Genomic DNA, 13,960 nt, shown 5'->3' with positions numbered 1-13,960 from the left:
GCAGGGGTAAAAGGTTACATTTAAAATCATTTGAGAAATTTTCTAAAAATTCAATTAAATTTTAAAATTTCAAACAAATTGTGATTATAACAATCCCGTTTCAGCAAAGGTTACATTTTATATATTTTAGAATTTTCAGGTATTTCTTAATGGATGTTAGAACTAAAAAAATAGAATTAAAAAATGCTGCCATTTCTACCAAAATACATACAGGATTATAACAAAATTTTTACAGCAGCGTTCAGATTTTAAATATGTATTTGAGAATTTTCATGGAAATTTAAGTATTTTTTAAAGAATATTAAAAGCAACTAGAAATTTTATTAATTTGGTATTAAAATAACATTTTTGCAGCAAAGGTCAAAGGTTGAATTTTTAAATATTTGAGATTTGACCTCAAAATTCAGGTGTTTTTATAACATTTTCAAGGCAACTTAATATATGCTGAAAAATATAACAATTGTAGATTATAACAACATTTTTAAAGCAGAGGTCAAAGATCAAATTTTAAAATATTTGAAAATTTTCCTAAAAATTCAGGTATTTTTAAAGGATTTTAAAATTAACATAATAAAAGTGGACAATTTTCAAAGTTAAAATTGTTAAATATTTTAAATTTTGTTTCGAAAATTCAAATATTTTTTTTAAAATGATTTTAAAAGCAACTAAATATATATTGAAAATTTTACTAAAATCCGATTATAACATATTATTTCTGCAGCAGAGGTCAAAGGTCAAATTTTTAATTATTTGAAATTTGTCCTGAAAATTCAGATAACTTCTGAAGGATTTTAAAAGAAACTGAATTGACGTTGAAAATCTTAACAATTTGGTATTTTATAGCAGAGGTCAATGTTCAAATTTTTAAATATTTGAGAATTTTCTTAAAAATTCAGGTATTACGAAAGGATATTACTTAACTTAATATAAATCGAAATCAATCAATTTGTGGTATAATAACACTTTTACAGTAGAGGTCAAAGGTTAAATTTTGAAAAATTTAAGATTTTTCCTGATAATTCAGAAATTATTAAAAAACTTTAGAAGCAACCTAATAAATTAAAAAAAGAGAAGAGTAAATGAAAAACGCGGCGCCCATGTTTTGCCTTTCCCTGATGTAATGGCATCACGTGAGAACGGCTGGAGCTATTTGGCTGATTATTTTTTTTATTCGATTCGAAATTTTGGTTTGTAAAGAAAAAAAATTAAAAAAATCCGGGTAAAACTCGGATTTTTTTTGAGTGCAGCCAACTGTAATAACAAAGCTCCCTAAAGTATGCAGTAAAAATTAATATATTTTATTTGCAAATAAATAAGAACAGGCAGGTGTATGTGGGTTGGAGAAACTTGATGAACAAACATTAGTAAATGCAACTAGTCCTTTAATAAATACAAGAATTTTTATGAAAAATTTCAAATATTTAAAAATATAACCTTTGACCTCTGCTGGAAATTTTAAATATTTGAGATTGTTTTCCTTAAAAATGCTTGTATTTTTTAAAGGATTTTATAAACTAATAAAAATTTTAACAAAATCAAAATTGTACAGCAGAGGGCAAAGTTCAAAATTTTTAAATATTTTAGAATTATCAAAAAAATGTTTGTAGTTTTTAGAGGATTTTATAAACTAATAAATATTTGGAGAAATTTTTACCAATTTGGTGTTATAAAATCCCTTTTATAGAAAAGGTTAAAGATCAAAATTTTAAATATTTAAGATTTTTGTCAAGTATTTTTTATAAAAATCAAAATTTTAGAGCAGAGGTCAAAGTTCAAAATGTTTAATATTTTAAAATTTTCTTAAAAAAATATTGTAATTTTTAGAGGAATTTAAGATAAAACTAATATTTGCTGAACATTTTATTAATTAGGTGTTACAACAAACCCTTTATAGCAAAGTCAAAGTTCAAAATTTTAAATATTTTTGAGAATTACTGAGAATTTTACAAAATTTTGATATGTTAAATGCTGATATTTTTAAGGGGTTTTAATTAAATTTAAGGAAATAATTTTGTGAGGGCTTATTTATAAAGTTTTCATATTATTGTATGAGTTTGGTGTCAAAATTATTCCAAATATTTCAAAATAATCTTAAAATGTGTGTTACGGAAAAAAAATCAAATTAATTCTTTTAAGAAATTGGACAGAAAATTATTCAAAAAATGTTATGTTTAATCAAATACAATGAATATAAAATTTAAACTTCAAAGTCGCTAATAAATGTCGTTATATTAGTATAAATATTCCAAATATTAAGCATTTTGAACTTTGACCTCGATGTTGAAGGAGCTAAAGTTAAGTTTTGAAAACCTTTGAAAAGCACAAGCTTCACAATATTTTGTTATTGATTTTTAAAGAATAACTTTAGAATTAAAATTTCGAATTTGGGTTCAAAAATTATTCACTTAAATAGTTTTCTTTAGCGCAAAATTATTGTCAGTTCTCAGAGAATAGTTGCTTTAATACCATATCACATTTATATTTAACTTATTGTTGGAAACTTTGAAACTATCTTGACCACAAGAGATCGCAGTTTTCCTAGAAATAATAGATTTATTATTTTATTTAAATTTAGATTATACAATTCTTAGTTAAAATTACATATATCTTTGTAGAGAACAATAATTAAGATACGATATATTCTTGGCTCATAATCTGATTCATTAAATTCTTTTTTTAAATTTATATTTATATTTCTTTTTAACTAACAATGCAAATATAAATAACAAAAGCGAATAAATAACATGTGTAATGCATTTAAAATTATACTATTTAATAAATATTTATTATATTATATTATGAATAATGTATTATTGTATGTTTTGTATCTACTTCAATACTGGCATATTTTAAATAATTGTCTATAATTGTTTAAAATGCTGTGATTTGAATAGAAATTATTGTTATTATTATTATTGTAAAACAGAAATGTATAAAACGTTTTTAGTTTTACACAAGTCTAATAAAATTTACATAGTACTTGTGCAGTTTCTTGCCTTATAAATAAATGAAAATGTATGTTTTCTTATAATTAAAATTTTCTTTGAGTTTCGTTTGCCATTGAAATGAAAATGAAAACCTTAATCCCTTTAGAGTTTCTTTTAAGCTTTTTTTTTTTTAAAAAAAAAGAAAGTATATTTAATCTTAACCTTAACCTCCAGCTGTCAGATTTAAGTTTTTGCAACATTAAAATTGTAAATATAAATAGTTTTTTGAGGTTATATAGAGTTTGGTGGAAGAGGATTACGAAACCACCCTGTAAAGAGAATCTGTTTAAAAATGGCTGCCAAATGGTGTTGCCAATACAAACAAAACTGAAAAAGCTGAAGGATGTTAACACTACTTTAGAATAATCTAGGCGTCACACGAATGAGTAAAATATCGTTTATTTTTAATAAAACCACTAAATGTTATTTATAATTTAGATGTATTAAATTCTTTTTTTTATTTTGTGGTCATTTACTTATAAAAAACCTCAATGAAAACCTAAATATTTTATAATAAAAAAAGCAAATAAAATGTAGTGTATGTTCGTGGCTGTTCTTAATAACTAAACCTTTATGATAAATATGATGTATTGTCAAAATATTTGTTGTTTGTTTATCGTTGTCAAGAGATTAAATAGCCACCGACAACACTAGCATTGACATTTATGACAGTTTCCGTACGTCTTCTACAGCTAACGCCAACGCCACCAACGCGTCCATAAAATGGTTTTGTATAAATTGACAGCGAAAAATAGAGCAACGATAGACAATAAATTCCATAGTTTTTAGAACTGAAAATGAACCTATCAAAGAAATAGGAACGCATTTAATGTGAAACACAAAAGCAGTGGATAAAATAATTTTAGGTATAGCAAAGGGAAATTGTTATATGCTTCGCTTTACTTAGACCTATACTTGGACTACCGTCCTATACTTGGACTACCGTCCTATATTAGGACTACCGTCCTATACTAGGACTACCGTCCTATACTTGGACTACCATCCTATACTTGGACTACCGTCCTATACTAGGACTACCGTCCTATACTAGGACTACCGTCCTATACAAGGACTACCGTCCTATACAAGGACTACCGTCCTATACTAGGACTACCGTCTTATACTAGGACTACCGTCCTATACTAGGACTACCGTCCTATACTAGGACTACCATCCTATACTAGGACTACCGTCCTATACTAGGACTACCATCCTATACTAGGACTACCGTCCAATACTAGGACTACCGTCCAATACTAGGACTACCGTCCAATACTAGGACTACCGTCCTATACTAGGACGGTAGTCCTATATTAGGACGGTAGTCCTATATTAGGACGGTAATCCCATATTAGGACTTCGGTCCTATACTAGGACTTCGGTCCTATACTAGGACTTCGGTCCTATACTAGGACTTCGGTCCTATACTAGGACTTCGGTCCTATACTAGGACTTCGGTCCTATACTAGGACTTCGGTCCTATACTAGGACTTCGGTCCTATACTAGGACTTCGGTCCTATACTAGGACTTCGGTCCTATACTAGGACTTTGGTCCTATACTAGGACTTCGGTCCTATACTACCGTCCTATACTGGGACTACCGACCTATACTAGGACTACCGTCCTATACTAGGACTACCGTCCTATACTAGGACTACCGTCCTATACTAGGACTACCGTCCTATACTAGGACTACCGTCCTATACTAGGACTTCGGTCCTATACTAGGACTTCGGTCCTATACTAGGACTTCGGTCCTATACTAGGACTTCGGTCCTATACTAGGACTTCGGTCCTATACTAGGACTTCGGTCCTATACTAGGACTTCGGTCCTATACTAGGACTTCGGTCCTATACTAGGACTTTGGTCCTATACTAGGACTTCGGTCCTATACTAGGACTTTGGTCCTATACTAGGACTTCGGTCCTATACTAGGACTACCGTCCTATACTAGGACTTCGGTCCTATACTAGGACTACCGTCCTATACTAGGACTACCGTCCTATAATAGGACTACCGTCCTATACTGGGACTATCGTCCTATACTAGGACTATCGTCCTATACTAGGACTATCGTCCTATACTAGGACTATCGTCCTATACTAGGACTATCGTCCTATACTAGGACTATCGTCCTATACTAGGACTATCGTCCTATGCTAGGACTATCGTCCTATACTATGACTATCGTCCTATACTAGGACTACCGTCCTATACTAGGACTACCGTCCCATACTAGGACTACCGTCCTATACTAGGACTACCGTCCTATACTAGGACTACCGTCCTATACTAGGACTACCGTCCTATACTAGGACTATCGTCCTATACTAGGACTATCGTCCTATACTAGGACTATCGTCCTATACTTGGACTGTCGTCCTATACTAGGACTATCGTCCTATACTAGGACTATCGTCCTATACTAGGACTATCGTCCTATACTAGGACTATCGTCCTATACTAGGACTATCGTCCTATACTAGGACTACCGTCCTATACTAGGACTATCATCCTATACTAGGACTATACTAGGACTATCGTCCTATACTAGGACTATCGTCCTATACTAGGACTATCGTCCTATACTAGGACTATCGTACTATACTAGGACTATCGTCCTATACTAGGACTATCGTCCTATACTAGGACTATCGTCCTATACTAGGACTATCGTCCTATACTAGGACTATCGTCCTATACTAGGACTATCGTCCTATACTAGGACTATCGTCCTATACTAGGACTATCGTCCTATACTAGGACTATCGTCCTATACTAGGACAATCGTCCTATACTAGGACTATCGTCCTATACTAGGACTACCGTTCTATACTAGGACTATCGTCGTATACTAGGATTATCGTCCTATACTAGGACTATCGTCCTATACTAGGACTATCGTCCTATACTAGGATTATCGTCCTATACAAGGACTATCGTCCTATACTAGGACTATCGTCCTATACTAGGACTATCGTCCTATACTAGGACTATCGTCCTATACTAGGACTATCGTCCTATACTAGGACTATCGTCCTATACTAGGACTATCGTCCTATACTAGGACTATCGTCCTATACTAGGACTATCGTCCTATACTAGGACTATCGTCCTATACTAGGACTATCGTCCTATACTAGGACTATCGTCCTATACTAGGACTATCGTCCTATACTAGGACTATCGTCCTATACTAGGACTATCGTCCTATACTAGGACTATCGTCCTATACTAGGACTATCGTCCTATACTAGGACTATCGTCCTATACTAGGACTATCGTCCTATACTAGGACTATCGTCCTATACTAGGACTATCGTCCTATACTAGGACTATCGTCCTATACTAGGACTATCGTCCTATACTAGGACAATCGTCCTATACTAGGACTATCGTCCTATACTAGGACTACCGTTCTATACTAGGACTATCGTCGTATACTAGGACTACCGTTCTATACTAGGACTATCGTCGTATACTAGGATTATCGTCCTATACTAGGACTATCGTCCTATACTAGGACTATCGTCCTATACTAGGATTATCGTCCTATACAAGGACTATCGTCCTATACTAGGACTATCGTCCTATACTAGGACTATCGTCCTATACTAGGACTATCGTCCTATACTAGGACTATCGTCCTATACTAGGACTACCGTCCTATACTAGGACTATCGTCCTATACTAGGACTATCGTCCTATACTAGGACTATCGTCCTATACTAGGACTATCGTCCTATACTAGGACTATCGTCCTATAGTAGGACTATCGTCCTATAGTAGGACTATCGTCCTATAGTAGGACTATCGTCCTATAGTAGGACTATCGTCCTATAGTAGGACTATCGTCCTATACTAGGACTATCGTCCTATACTAGGACTATCGTCCTATACTAGGACTATCGTCCTATACTAGGACTATCGTCCTATACTAGGACTATCGTCCTATACTAGGACTATCGTCCTATACTAGGACTACCGTCCTATACTAGGACTACCGTCCTATACTAGGACTACCGTCCTATACTAGGACTACCGTCCTATACTAGGACTACCGTTCAATACTTGGACTACCGTCCTATACTAGGACTACCGTCCTATACCAGGACTACCGTCATATACTAGGACTAACGTCCTATACTAGGACTATCGTCCTATACTAGGACTACCGTCCTATACCAGGACTACCGTCCTATACCAGGACTACCGTTCTATACTGTCTTACAGTTGGACTAACGTCGCGACTTTGACTACCGTCCTACACTAGGACTACCGTCTATAGTAGGATTTTTATGCTAATGGGTTTATAAGAGCGGTTCGGAAAGGGTTTCTTTCCCAAATTGGTCAAATCTTAAACATTGGAGCTTATCATTCTCTTAAATTTTGCTTTTCAACAAACAATATTGAGTCAATAATTTAAAAATTCTTTATTTATTAACTTTTTTTTATTTGTATTTTAAAATTATAATTCAATAAGTTTATTAATTTATTTTCTATTATTTTTCATTGCAGGTATGTCTCAAAAACTTAACCATTCAACCAAACCACAAAATATCTGAAGTATTTGCATAAGAGTAAGTTATATAAATTATATTTGTTGGTTAAAATTTTAAACAAATTGTGCCAAACCAAATAGTTTTGTTTCTTGAAAGGTTTCAATGAAGATAACAAAAATAATTTTGTTTCGGTAATAGTTTTATTACAAAGCTGCAGCCAATTGATATAATTAAAGTTTATAATTCATTAGATAATACGAATACAGAATACAGACATTTGTTGTCTACCCCTTAACTTTATAACTATATCCCCTACTGTATAAACTCATAAATTTTGAAATGAAGTATTAAATTGAAATTTGTCATTTCCCCTAAATACACTTGCACACCAAATAGGTTGACTCATTTATACTTTTTTATTAGTATTTACTAAGAACTAAAACCTATCATAAAAATCATACAAAAAAACACCTGAATTGTAGAAAGAGGGCGAAAGAAGACAAGCGAAAAAGAATTAAATAACTGCAAATTATTGTTTATTATTTTATTTTTATAAGAAACTTAAAAAATTCATTACATAGCAGAAAAAAATTGAAATTGAAATTTCAACTTTTTTTTTTGTTGGTTGAAAATTAATGAAAAAACAAATCTATGCCAAGTTCAATGAACAAACAGTCGTGCACGAAAGTGCAAAAATATTTTGTATTTCTAGCATTTGTTTTTGTTTTTGTTATTATATTTTTTTCTTAACTCTGACGTATTTGTTTTAACAACTTATTTCCTCATAAAAATATACAGTAAGCGTACGTACGTACGTATATAAATAAATTATATTTTGCTTTTCATCACCGTATTTTTTTTTCATTATTTTGTATTTTGGTTTTTATTTTATTTAATAAAAATAAATTTGTATGACGGTTATGTAAAAGAATGGATTCATGGTGATACTTCAGCTGTCAGTATTGTGTAAATTTTATACATTATATTCGTATTTAAAAAAAAAGAAGTGATTAATTTTGGATTACTGTAGAACTATTCTGTGTAGTAGTTCGCATATAAGATGGTATTCTGAGTATAAGACAGTAGTCTGAGGACAAGTCTGTAGTCAGAGGATAAGACGATAATCAGAGTATAAAATGGTAGTCAAAGCATCTGAGTATTAGACAGTAGCATGAGAATATGTCGACAGTCGTAGTTTAAGACAGTATTCTGAAGATAAAGTGGGTAGTCTGAGTATAAGATAGTAGCCTGAGGATAAATCGGTAGTCTGATGATAAGTCGTTAGTCAGAGTATTAGACAGTATTCGGAAGACTGAGGATAGGACGATAGTCAGAGTATACGACAGTATTCTGAGGAGAAGTCGAGGTCAGAGGTCTGAGGATAAGTTGGTAGCCTGAAGATAAATTGGTAGTCAGAGAATAGTCGGAGGATAAGTTGGTAATCTGAAGATAAATTAGTAGCATGATGATAAGTCGAATAATAAGAGAGTAGTCTCAGGATAGTCATCTGTAGCCTAAGGATAAGACTATAGTCAGAGTATAAGTTGGTAGCCTGAGGATAAGTCGGTAGACTGGGAATAAGTCGATAGTCAGATAGTCTGAGGATAAGTTGGTAGCCAGAGGATATGTTGGTAGTCTGAGGATAAGATGATAGTCAGAGCATTCGACAGTAAGTTGGTAGTCTGAGTATAAGACAGTAGCCTGAGGATAAGTTGGTAGTCAGAGAATAGTCTGCAGATAAGTCGGTAGCCTTAGGATAAGTTGGTGGTCTGAAGATAAATTGGTAGCCTGATGATAAGTCGATAGTATAATATTAAGAGAGTAGTCTGAAGATAAATCGGTAGCCTAAGGATATGACGATAGTCATAGGATAAGTTGGTAGCCTGAGAATAAGTCGCTAGTTAGAGAATAGTCTGAGGATAAGTTGGTAGCCTGAGGATAAGTCGGTACCCTGAGAATAAATCGATAGTCAGAGAACAGTCTGAGGTAAGTTGGTAGCCTGAGGATAAGTCGGTAGTCTGAGAATAAGTCGGTAGCCTGAGAATAAGTCGATAGTCAGATAATAGTCTGAAGATAAGTTGGTAGCCTGAGGATAAGAGAATAGTCTGAGGATAAGTCGATAGTCTAATATTAAGAGAGTAGTCTCAAGATAAATCGGTAGCCTATGGATAAGACGATAGTCAGAAGATAAGTTGGTACCCTGAGAATAAGTCGATAGTCGGAGGATAAGTTGGTAGCCTGAGGATAAGTCGGTAGCCTGAGTGTAAGACAGTATTCTGAGGAGAAGTCGGTAGTCAGAGTATTCGACAGTAAGTTGGTAGTCTGAGTATAAGACAGTAGCCTGAGGAAAAGTCGGTAGTCTGAGGATAAGTCGGTTGTCTGAGGAAAAGTCGGTAGTCTGAGGATAAGTCGGTAGCCTGAGTGTAGGACAGTATTCTGAGGAGAAGTCGGTATTATGAGGATAAGTTGGTAGTCTGTGGATAAGACTGTAGCCTGAGGATAAGTCGGTAGTCTGAGGATAAGTTGGTAGCCTGAGGATAAGTCGATAATCAGAGAATAGCCTGAGGATAAGTTGGTAGCCTGAGGATAAGTTGGTAGCCTGAGAATAAGTCGTTAGCCTGAGGATAAGAGAGTAGTCTCAGGATAAATCGGTAGCCTAAGGATAAGACGATAGTCAGAGTATTCGAAAGTAAGTTAGTAGTCTGCGGATAAGACAGCAGCCTGAGGAAAAGTCGGTAGTCTGAGGATATGTCGGTAGCCTGAGTGTAAGACAGTATTCTGAGGATAAGTCGGTAGTATGAAGATAAGTTGGTAGTCTGCGGATAAGACGGTATCCTGAGGATAAATCGATAGTCAGAGTAGAAGACAGTAGCCAAAGATTAAGTCGGTTGTCTAAGGATAAGTCGGTACTCTGAGGATAAGTTGGTAATCTGTGGATACGGCAGTATACTAAGGATAAGAGGATAGTCTGAGTATAAGACAGTAGCTTGAGGATAAGTCGGTTGTCTAAGGATAAGTTGGTAGTCTGCGGCTAAGACAGTTTGCTGAGGATAAGTTGATAATCTGAGTATTAGACAGTAGTTTAAGTTAAAATCGGCAGTCTGAGTACTTTAAGGTTTCCATTGTTTTGTATGACTTAATCCTTTTACTCCTCTGGCCTTTAGACACATTCAACATATAATTTATACTAAATATAAGCATCCATTTCAATTCATATACTAAGTACTTAACACGCAAGTATGAAAAGCTTAAATATCTTTATAGAAATATATAAAAAAAAAATTAACTAAACCAGAAAAAAGAGACCAAAATTAAAACGACCTTCACCACTATAATACCGACAACAAGAACAATACCGCTAACAGCTAAAATAAAAACAACAACTGTAATTACAATAACAACAAGAAATTCCCAATAGCCAGTGTGTAGCTGACAATTTCACTTTACACTTTTGATGTTATTTTTTCATTCATTCTTTCACTTTTTCCTTTCATTTTTCTTGTTTTTGTTGAGTTTGTTGACATAAAACAGCTGAGATTGTGGAAATTTTAATTAAAATGAAAAATAAAAAAAATAAACTTAAGAATCACAACAGAACAGTGAAGATTAATTTCGTTTAAATGACAATGTATTGAGTGAGTGAAATGCAAATATTGGCACAATGCTCTTAATAACAAATATAACATGTTTAATCATGCTTTTACATGATTTATTTGGTAATTGAAGAGATTTAATTGAATTACAGTAATCTTAAGCAGTTTACACAAATAAATTCAGTGATGACACTTTATTTTCTTTAGAGGGAAGGAAACTGATACAGCACAGGTGCCAGGATTAATTGCTTGTGAGAAGGATTAGTTCCTTGTGTATGAAAAGGACCTATCTAAAATTATTTTCACCAATTTGGAATTATTACTTTAGTTTCTTGTGAATGGATCATTATAATTATTTGGCCAACTGACTATCTAATCATTGAGACCTTGCTGTAGTTTCTTAATGATTTGTTTCATCCGATTTCAATTATCATTTCCACTAACCAATGTTTTATATTCAACAAGTGTTTCGCTCATCTTATCTTATACAAAATTTATTACTTATTTGTTAGCTGAAATAATAAAATGTGTATAAATATATGTATATTGCTTATTTTGTAAATAAACTTTACAATACTAATTGCTCACTCCTTAAGCTGATCTGATGCATACATATTCCTACGTGTATAATTGTTCGTGTAAATATTTACATTATCAGAAAATCACTTCCTCAGATTACAAAAGCATATTTGTCATAAATATTTATACAATTTCATGATAAATTAAATAAATCAATACCCCACAAATTATCTACATATTGAGGACCGATAACATCGTTTTTAGATTGTCAATTAAATGTGATAAATTTGTTTTTGTTAAGAATTCTTTTTTTTTTATTATTTAATTTTGTAGACTGTCAAATTAGTTACAAAAAAACTGAGTAACAGGGGAACAAATTGAATTAAATTGACAAGTGAATGATTAACAGTGTTATGGTTTTAATTTAATTATAGAGTTAAGTGTCACAAAGGAGAATAGTTAAATAATCGTGTGCCTACTATTGTTAACAACTGTAAGTTTAATTGAAAACAAAGTTTTTCATATTTTTATACTTCTTTTTGTATGTATAATTAGAACTGGTTTTTATTAGCTGCAAGGTATTTGATTATTATTAGAATAGAACAATGTTTAAAAGGTTGTGTAATAATTACACCCTTTATTGTGACTTTCCAAAATAAATATTATACAAAAATTACCGACATACATAAATAAAATCTGAATATTTATAAAAAAGAAGTCTCAGCAATAGACGTTAGACGTTATAGGACGGTAGTCCTAGTATAGGATGGTAGTCCTAGTATAGGACGGTAGTTCTAGTATAGGACTGTAGTCCTAGTATAGGACTGTAGTCCTAGTATAGGACTGTAGTCCTAGTATAGGACTGTAGTCCTAGTATAGGACGGTAGTCCTAGTATAGGACGGTAGTCCTAGTATAGGACTGTAGTCCTAGTATAGGACGGTAGTCCTAGTATAGGACGGTAGTCCTAGTATAGGACTGTAGTCCTAGTATAGGACGGTAGTCCTAGAATATGACGGTACTCCTAGTATAGGACGGTATTCCTACTATAGGCCAATAGTCGAAGTATAGGACGATAGTCCAAGTATAGGACGATAGTCGAAGTATTGGACGGTAGTATAGGACGTTAGTCCAAGCATGTGACGGTAGTCCAAGTATAGGACGATAGTCCAAGTATTGGACGGTAGTCCTAGTATGGGACAGTAGTTCTAGTATAGGACGGTAGTATAGGACGATAGTCGAAGTATAGGACGGTAGTCCTAGTATAGGACGTTAGTCCAAGTATGTGACGGTAGTCCAAGTATAGGACGATAGTCGAAGTATAGGACGGTAGTCCTAGTATAGGTCGTTAGTCCAAGTATTTGACGGTAGTCTTTGCATATTGCGATAGTCCAAGTATAGGACGGTACTCCAAGTATAGGACAGTAGTCCAAGTATTGGACGATAGTCGAAGTATAGGACGGTAGTCGAAGTATAGGACGATAGTCCAAGTATAGGACTATAGTCGAAGAATAGGACGATAGTCGAAGTATAGGACGGTAGCCCTAGTATAGAAGGTATTCCTAGTATAGGAGGTACTCCTAGTATAGGACGGTAGTCCTAGTATAGGACGGTAGTCCTAGTATAGGACGGTAGTCCATGCATATTACGATAGTCCTAGTATAGGACAGTAGTCCATGCATATTACGATAGTCCTAGTATAGGACGGTACACCTAGTATAGGACGGTACTCCAAGTATAGGACAGTAGTCCAAGTATAGGACAGTAGTCCAAGTATAGGACGATAGTCGAAGTATAGGACGGTAATCCAAGTATAGGACGGTAGTCCAAGTATAGGACAGTAGTCCAACTATAGGACGATAGTCGAAGTATACGACGGTAATCCAAGTATAGGACGGTAGTCCAAGTATAGGACGGTAGTCCAAGTATATAACGGTAGTCCAAGTAAAGGACGGTAGTCCAAGTAAAGGACGGTAGTCCAAGTAAAGGACGGTAGTCCAAGTATAGGACGGTAGTCCAATTATATCATGGTAGTCCAATACTTGGAAGGTACTTGCGTTCCACAAACATTTTCCACATCTTGTCAATATCTGTTAATGTTCCCCTTCTTTTAAATAAATATAATAAAGAATATAAAAATAAGCTGACATAATTTTTATCTCTTATAATTTAACCTATTTAATTTGTTTAAATTCTTTTAATTGCTGTTCTTTTCAAACACTACTGGTACCTTTTTTTTAAATTGCTCTCCATAAAAAAGTACCTGCTTATCTTAAGTTCCTAACAACTTGCAATTGTATAATTATTTTTTTTTTTATCAATATTCAAACATAGAAAGAAATTCAAATTATATTTGAA

General features: G+C 33.5%; 1 protein-coding gene across 2 annotated transcripts in view; it reads left to right on the top strand.

The window, feature by feature from the left end:
- Dmtn (transmembrane and coiled-coil domain 2 protein Dmtn) overlaps positions 1-13,960 on the top strand; it is a 76,012-nt gene that overhangs the window by 43,758 nt on the left and 18,294 nt on the right. The gene's annotated exons all lie outside the window — the stretch shown is intronic.

The sequence above is a fragment of the Calliphora vicina genome, chromosome 1 (genome assembly GCF_958450345.1).
Source record: "Calliphora vicina chromosome 1, idCalVici1.1, whole genome shotgun sequence".
Taxonomy (NCBI): domain Eukaryota; kingdom Metazoa; phylum Arthropoda; class Insecta; order Diptera; family Calliphoridae; genus Calliphora; species Calliphora vicina.
Note: the sequence above shows the minus strand (reverse complement) of the source record. Positions and strands in the feature narration are given on the sequence as shown.